We start from the raw sequence: 7,678 nt of genomic DNA, 5'->3' as shown, positions 1-7,678 counted from the left end.
ATGAGAAAGGATAAGCACTCAACTTGGCGAGATTGTTTATTCATAGAAATACAGCCCCTTCTGGCTGATTCAATCTCATTGAATGTATTATAAACAGTCCAGCGTGTGTCTTTGATCTCCTTCTCTTCACTGTGGTGTGAATCATGTGGTGTTGTGGCCATTAAAACAAATGACCTTCAGACAATGCCACTAGAAAGGCATCTTCAAAAGGGCACCGGAGGAAAAAAGCACTGTGTGAATTCAGCACAATATCAATTATTTAGTGGCTTCTAAATTAGATTATTGGAACTGTTTTAAAGAAGATTATTTTGTCTACACAATGGCGGGGCTGTAGCACTTGATTAAAAGCTTTGCGGAAGCCGCAGTGGGATTTTATGCCGGGATGGGGAGATCGGTTTTCCTGGTGTTTGGTCGTTTGTAGTGGGATGGCTTCTGAATGAGGGGCGCGTGTGAATGGGCTTTCCGTACCCATGCTGGGAGCTCTGAGACCTGGGCGAGCAGGTGCACCGAGGCACAGATTATGCTTGCGCACGGGGGCGACGGGCGCGGGGTTTGTAAAACCGGAGTGGAACATAAACGGGGAGTGGGGGGCGGGCACCAGATGGGCCCTGAGCTTTCACAGTCGTCTTTTAGGATGACCCCTGCCAGGACCGCTGGGGGAGCGTAATCCCGCTCTGCCTCACTGCATTCAGACCCCCCCCCCGAAATCTCCAACCCTCAATCCCAGCAGCCCACGTCTTTACAGGAGTATTCCTGGTCCTCCCCTCCTGCCCGCGCCACCACCAGCCCGTGCCAAGCTTTCATCTCCCAGACCAGTGAAGCAGAAGTCTGCTGGGAACCTGGAAGCCATTCAGCAGCACTTGTGAGAGCGAGAGACGGGAGTTTCCGGCACTTTCTCAAATCGCTGCAGGAAAAGCGACTGCGCCTCGCGGTGATATTCCTCTTTCTCCCAGACATCCTGGATGAACGCAGTTATGAAAGTACTTATATATTCTTCCCGTAATGGAGGACTCAGGAGATGGACCTCTGCCTTTTCCAGTATGATATTCCAATGAATATTTTTGAAGAACAATGCCTCATGGAAATTAAGCCTTGATAAATACGTTGACTTTTTTGGTAAGTTCTTGACTTGGCAAGTTCAAAACAGTTTCTCAAATGTGGTTTTCAAAAAAGGCAATTCCATGCAGCAGGAGTTTGGCTAAAAGTTACTGATAATATCATATTGCTGAAAAATGAGGTTGGACACGATAGCAGAGATAAGATGGTGAATAATAGCTCCTGCGGCTGCTATCGGTGTGCCACCGGTTGAGCCGGGCCAGAAATGACTGCAGATGTTCTTTAGATGGTATTCTGCGAGGGTCAGCCCTTTTGGGAGCTGGGCAGGTGGGGCCGGGCCTCGCTCTCCTTCAGTAACCTGCATCCTGCCGTTTGCTTTGGCCAGCCGAGCGGCTCCTGTTCTCAATCATGTGCTTCAGCAGAGCGCGCGGATTACCGTGAGAGCCGGGCCTTATTGAGAGATAGCGCTCTTGAGCCTTCCAGTGCCGTCATTACTGATGAAGTGCGATCAAACAGAGGGCGGGGTGGGAGGGTGGGGGTGTGCGCTCGCTCCCTGCCAGCTCTCCCCAGCGGTAGGTATTCAGGGCGTATCTAGGCTCGAGGGCGGTGGAAAAACAAACAGCAGCAACACAGGGAGAAGGGGCCTGGGCCCTCTGCCATGTTTCCTGCGCACAGACAGCTCTTTAAAGTTAATTATAGGGCCGCCATTTAGGGCTGGGCTGGCGCTGGAGCTATCAGGCCTTCTTTCGGTCCCTTCCTGCTCAAATTAGATTTTTATGGTGCCTTTCCCTTTGGTGTTCCCATTGCTCTCATAGAGGGATGTGTCGATCGAAACATCACCCCAGTTTTTACTTTTCCCCTGCACGGGACCCGAGTACTCCCATTACTGCGATTTCGGGCCCTGTGGTGTCCAGGGCCCTGTGGTGTCCTGGGCCGGGGGACACATCTCACTCTTTCCCTCACACTACAGCTGTGGCTGGCTGGCTTACCACAGTGCATTCCTCCTTTTACTCCTCTCCAAAAAAGGCAATTACTGCTCGTTTCTCTTTCCTGTCGCGGCTCAGAGCGGCAGTTTGTCAAAGCGGGCGTGGCAGGCGTTGCTTGGCGAGCCCCGGGGACGGCGGGGTCTGAAGATGAGCTGCGTCTGTGCTCCTCGCTCGCGTAATGAGGAGACGTTAAAGAGCTACGGCGCACGCGTGAAGGCGACGCTCGCGGCGGGAGGGACGGGGCTCCCCCAAGGGGGGGGAGAGCTGGCCGGAGGCGCGTCGTTTCAGACGCTCTGAGGGACGTCGCCGGGAGGACAGCGCCAGTGGGAGCCCAGCAGCTGCTCTCGAAGGCTTTTGCCTGCTTTGAAACAAAAAAGCCGGCAGAAAAACTGTGGCCCCGGTCATAGAGCTCGGCTTTATTTTTCCCAGCGAGAGATTTTTGGAATTTCACGTACTGTCAGATTTGTCTCCCCGTCGTTCCCTTTTTTTATTTTTAAATGTTCCAACGTTTTCACTGGAGAGCAAAGGAGGGAGCAGGGCCCTTGTGGACATGGGTGACTTTCTTTTAACGGCTCTTTCTCTGCTCCCTTTACAGGACTGTACCTCACAGGTCAGTGCTTTCGTTCCACTGTATTGGCGCCCATGCTTTGCAGAACAGTCTGCGCCTCTGACATTTTAATTCATTGCATCGTTGGGACTTACTGTCCATGAAGTTGACCAGTTCTGTTTGCCTCTGATTGCGTTTGCCAAGGAGCACAAACGTTAGTCGCTGCATATTCTGTATGTTGAGTGTTTTAGCTGTCTGCCAGTAGGAATTTAAAAACATTCCAATTTCTCATAATTTTACCCCCAATTTGCACCACTCATTCATAATGCAAGGCCCATCCTGTTTGCAGTGCCGTCAGCCATTTTAGTGGTATTACTGCTGGTGCCTCATGTTGATGTGCCACTTGGGAGGCTGCAGTTTTGAGCCCTTTTGAAGTATACGTGCACTATACATGTTGTACTTCAAGCAACCCAAAATATTAGCATGTTGATAAATGAGCTCCTCCTGCATGCTCTTTTTTAATTTTTGTTTTTAAAGTTTGGCATCTCCAATGCCACCTGAATTTGAAATGTCCAGTTTGCAAACTATGTACAAGTGTGCTCATATACATATACTCCCCCTGCTGCTGTCTCAGGAGAGTGAAGAGAAAACACAACACACGGGCCTGCCGACCAGCTGCTTCTTTTCACACAGCAGCCACGGGCCATAAACATGCAGAGCGGGGGCGGAGGACACCCGATCATTCGCGTGTGCAGAGAGCTAGCTACAGGTGTCCAGGTGGCAAACTGAGCTTGCTCAAGCAGTGAACACTGCTGTCCCTGCTGATGGAATCCCTTGGGTGATGCAAAGCCAGTTTGGGGCCACCCTTGCTGCACTGGCAAAGGTGGCATTCCAGCTGAGACCATAGCACGTTTACAGATTGAGCTACCAAATCTCTTTTACGAGTTTTAATTGCAGGATCTCATAGCAGTGTATTTATTGGTCTTTATGGCAGAATTGAAATCTTGTAGGCTAATACTGTTCAGTTTTCAATTTCAGCTAATGTTACACGTGTATTTTACCAGAAACATGCAGCAGCCTTTTAAAGTATTGAGAATTAATGAAGTCATTTCAGTTCTGTTTTAATTGTGGCATCTGGTAGTGTTCAAACTGTCATACATACCTTTATATAGCCTGCTAAAATGTTCACACATGACCTTGGATTATAGTAAAATTATGGTGTGGGTAAATATGGAACAGCTAATTAAATCACAACAAAGCCCAGTGCTGCTTGCAATTTGTACATCTGTCCTAATAGCTAGCAATCAGGGCTGGAATGTGTGTGCATTTTTATGTGATTGAAGTGGCTTTACAAATGTTGCTATTCTCTCACCCTTAAACAGGCACTTTGAGTGCCTCTTAATGCAAGCTACTGCTTTTGAGGCATGCCTTCATCTGCCAGATATATCTACATCTATATCTATGTTTGTGTGTCAGGGGCATAATTTACAGGGGGATAGGGGGGTTACAAACCCCCCCAATATTACAAATAACAGGGCAAATTACCCTCCCCAATAATGTAGCATTAGATCATTAGAAAAATAATTTCATACAATAAAGGTAGGGATTTCATGTTGCGATTGGGATATAGTGATCAAGAATTTTCTGCTTAGAATTCGCCACAAATAATCATTTCACAGCTGTTCTTTAAAAAAAAAAAAAATTCTCGAGCTGGGCGGGGGGCATGCCCCTGGACCCCCCCTGTATGGTTGCAGTTCTCAGGGTCTGTGCATTTCAAACTAAAATTAAGCCCTATGTGTGTGTGTGTGCGCGTACGTGCCTGCGTGTGTCTGTCTGCCTGCCTGTCACCCTCCCTCCCCTGACCTTCACCCTGATCCACGCAGTGGGCGGGGCTTGGGCCTGCTGGGTACAGCAGTAAAAGTGTGTTTTGATGACATTTAGTGACGGAGGCGCTTGGGGTCGTCTGGCCCAGCCTCTCTTATCAGCAGGCAGCTTGTCCGCAGGGATGGCTGTGCGGCGCACACGCCGTGGGGTCGGTCATTAGCAGCGTGCGCAGACGGCTGCTGGGCTGTGTTTACCTGAGCTGGCAGGGCAGCTGCCCACCTTCCTTTTGGGAAGTCCCACAGGTGGTACCACCTCTGGGTGGCTCTGCTTTTTTGGAGCCCTTTCCTGAGGATGTCCTGCTTGCGGTCACTCCCACATCTTCTGTAAATGTTTGTTGCCTGGTTTTATGACTGGGCAGAACCTGGGGAATGTTGTTATTTCTGCAGTTATTTTTACATTCTCTACATATAGAGGAAATAACACCTCTAATTGGATGCAACTGCGGCATGAACTCTCATTAACATTAGACGGAGCGAGTGGGTATGTGGTTAAGGTGTGTGGCACCAGTACCTGAGGCTCACAAACATAGTGACTCATGTTTAATAAATTCACTTAATTCAGTAAATGAGCTACTGTAGAGTGTTCCCTTGAGGGAACACAGTGTGTGTGTGTGTGTGTATTGGAAATCCCATGTGTGTGGAAAACTGACAGGGAAATGGGAAGAGTTCGAAGGACACGCACATGCTCACGCATTCATGCGCGCGCACACACACGTACGTACAGGCCAGCCTTCCTTGGCTTTACCTCATCTTTACTCTTCATAGGACCAGACTCGCCTATCCCAGAATCCATTGCGCTTGAGCTGCTTTTGACTGTCAGGGCTTTACTGCGAGTGCCATGTTCACCAGGCCTCTGCTGAGGTGTTAATGGAAGCCAGGCTTTAGCAGTGTGTTTTTTCCCATATTCTGGAGTGAAGTGCGTGCTCTGTATGTAATGAGCCTTTTCGGCTTTAGCTGCATGACATGAAGCGCAGCAGAGCTGTGGGTATAACAGCATGTCGCCATGCGCACCTAACAACGGGCCTTTCAGACTCTGCATTCACGCTGCTTCATTCTGGCTCCTCCCCATTCACACTGCTTCATTCTGGCTCCTCCCCATTCACGCTGCTTCATTCTGGCTCCTCCCCATTCATGCTGCTTCATACTGGCTCCTCCCCATTCACGCTGCTTCATACTGGCTCCTCCCCATTCACGCTGCTTCATACTGGCTCCTCCCCATTCACACTGCTTCATTCTGGCTCCTCCCCATTCACGCTGCTTCATACTGGCTCCTCCCCATTCACGCTGCTTCATTCTGGCTCCTCATTCACGCTGCTTCATTCTGGCTCCTCCCCATTCACACTGCTTCATTCTGGCTCCTCCCCATTCACACTGCTTCATTCTGGCTCCTCCCCATTCACGCTGCTTCATACTGGCTCCTCCCCATTCACGCTGCTTCATTCTGGCTCCTCCTCATTCACGCTGCTTCATTCTGGCTCCTCCCGCCTCTGCCGTGCCATTGGCTCCCCCATACGAGGGCAGGCTTCTGACTGGGTAATCCCCCAGCAGAGCCCATCAGCCCAGGCCCGTGTGAGCAGACGGGTAAACATGAGGACTGCAGGCCTGAGTACAGGCACCAGAGCCCCTCACCCGACCCCTCTCCTCATCAGCCACACGTCCCCTCTGAGGCGTCTCCGTAACTGCCCGCTTTACCGCCATGGAAATGGCCGTGTAGTAGCTCTTAACTGGCCCTTCATAACGTTCAGAGCCTCTGCGGTTTTTGATACCACTCACAGCTTCCATGAAGACTTTTCTAGTGAAATGTTTTGGTATATTAGTTTGCAAGTGAATGGCAAATTGCTGCTGATTGATAGTATGTCATTTGAGGGAAATGATTTAGTGTCACTTTAATACATGAGTTAGAAGGCTGTTCTGTCACACCACAGGAGTTCATTCACAGTGCAGACTGTGAGCATATGCCTCTGCCTTTATAGTAAGTACATGGTTCATTAATGGTTAATCAAGTCCACTTTAGTGTTACTGATGGCTCCTGGAGGCAAGCCCCTGCTCCAGGCTGTTTTATAGATGCCAGGCTTAGAGCTATGCAGGGTAATCTCCTGTCCAAGTTGCATTCCCCTGGTAGTGATCTTTTAAAGCCATATCAACGCCTGACATCAGGATGAATGGCTGACCTCTCTCTCTCTCTCACATTCTAAGTCCTCATCTTCAGCCACACTGCGTCAATAGCGCCCTCAGGAATGTCAGTTCTTCTCGGTTTGTTTTGTTTCGAGTAAGGCTCTCGCACACTGCCAGCCTGTAGCCTCAGAATCCCTTAATTGCTTGAGCAGATAGTTGATGTAAATGCTGCCTAATGGCTTGTGTCATTGAGGAAAAGCCATGGGAATGGAAAATGGGACCTCCTCATTAATGCATTTTACACGGATATAAATTCGAATGAAGTAAACTCTGATTCTTTGCCTTCTTTATGTCTTTAGCTGAGGGTTAGCTCGCATAAAATTAATTGCTGGTGAAATGACTCATGTAATACCCGCATATTTAGTATTTCAAATCTTATTTCTCATTTCGTTTTTGTATGTTGATGAATATGTGCACGCACACATTTAGAAAACATTGTCACCAGTGGGTTTTTTGTGCTGTTAAACTCAAAGGCAGTGTAATATTGATGTAGTATAGCAGTACAGTATGAGGAATAAAGTGTGTTCCTTATTAATATAATCCTACCTGCTCACTAAATGCAGAGGGTGTGCCCGGCCGTTCAGTGCAGTGCCATCAATCCGGTGGGTTTTATTAAGCGTAGCACCTGTGACTAATGGTCTGTCCTTCCTTTATGTGAGTTGCTGTGAGGTTAATGAATCATGGGAAGGTTGTTCTTCGGCTTTCCTGGTTGGTTTCAGCAGAAATGGGGATCAGTAAAGGGATCAGTCAGGGCAGTGGTGTGGAGCGAATCAGTGGTATTTGCCAGGTCGGCCCGTTTGGGTAGCGGGGGCCATAATGAATGCCCACACAGGGCACGATGGGCGGGGAGTTTTATGCCTCTGTCGGGGACCATCCAAAGGTCAGGTCGCTGATCCAGACCAGATCATTTAACACAAGTTTCAGACACATAGTAGGACGTAGGGAGGAATCATTCAGGGACAGCTTAGACTGGAGCTTTGGGTTGCTTAGAGGGCATAGCTTATGCCAACCCTAAAAATGACTGATATATT

At 49.0% G+C, this 7,678-nt stretch overlaps 1 protein-coding gene across 7 annotated transcripts in view; it reads left to right on the top strand.

The window, feature by feature from the left end:
* LOC135242740 (neogenin-like) overlaps positions 1-7,678 on the top strand; it is a 161,687-nt gene that overhangs the window by 122,837 nt on the left and 31,172 nt on the right. The window lies entirely within an intron of this gene.

This window comes from Anguilla rostrata, chromosome 16 (assembly GCF_018555375.3).
Source record: "Anguilla rostrata isolate EN2019 chromosome 16, ASM1855537v3, whole genome shotgun sequence".
NCBI classification, from domain to species: domain Eukaryota; kingdom Metazoa; phylum Chordata; class Actinopteri; order Anguilliformes; family Anguillidae; genus Anguilla; species Anguilla rostrata.
This window is presented reverse-complemented; position numbering and strand designations above follow the sequence as displayed.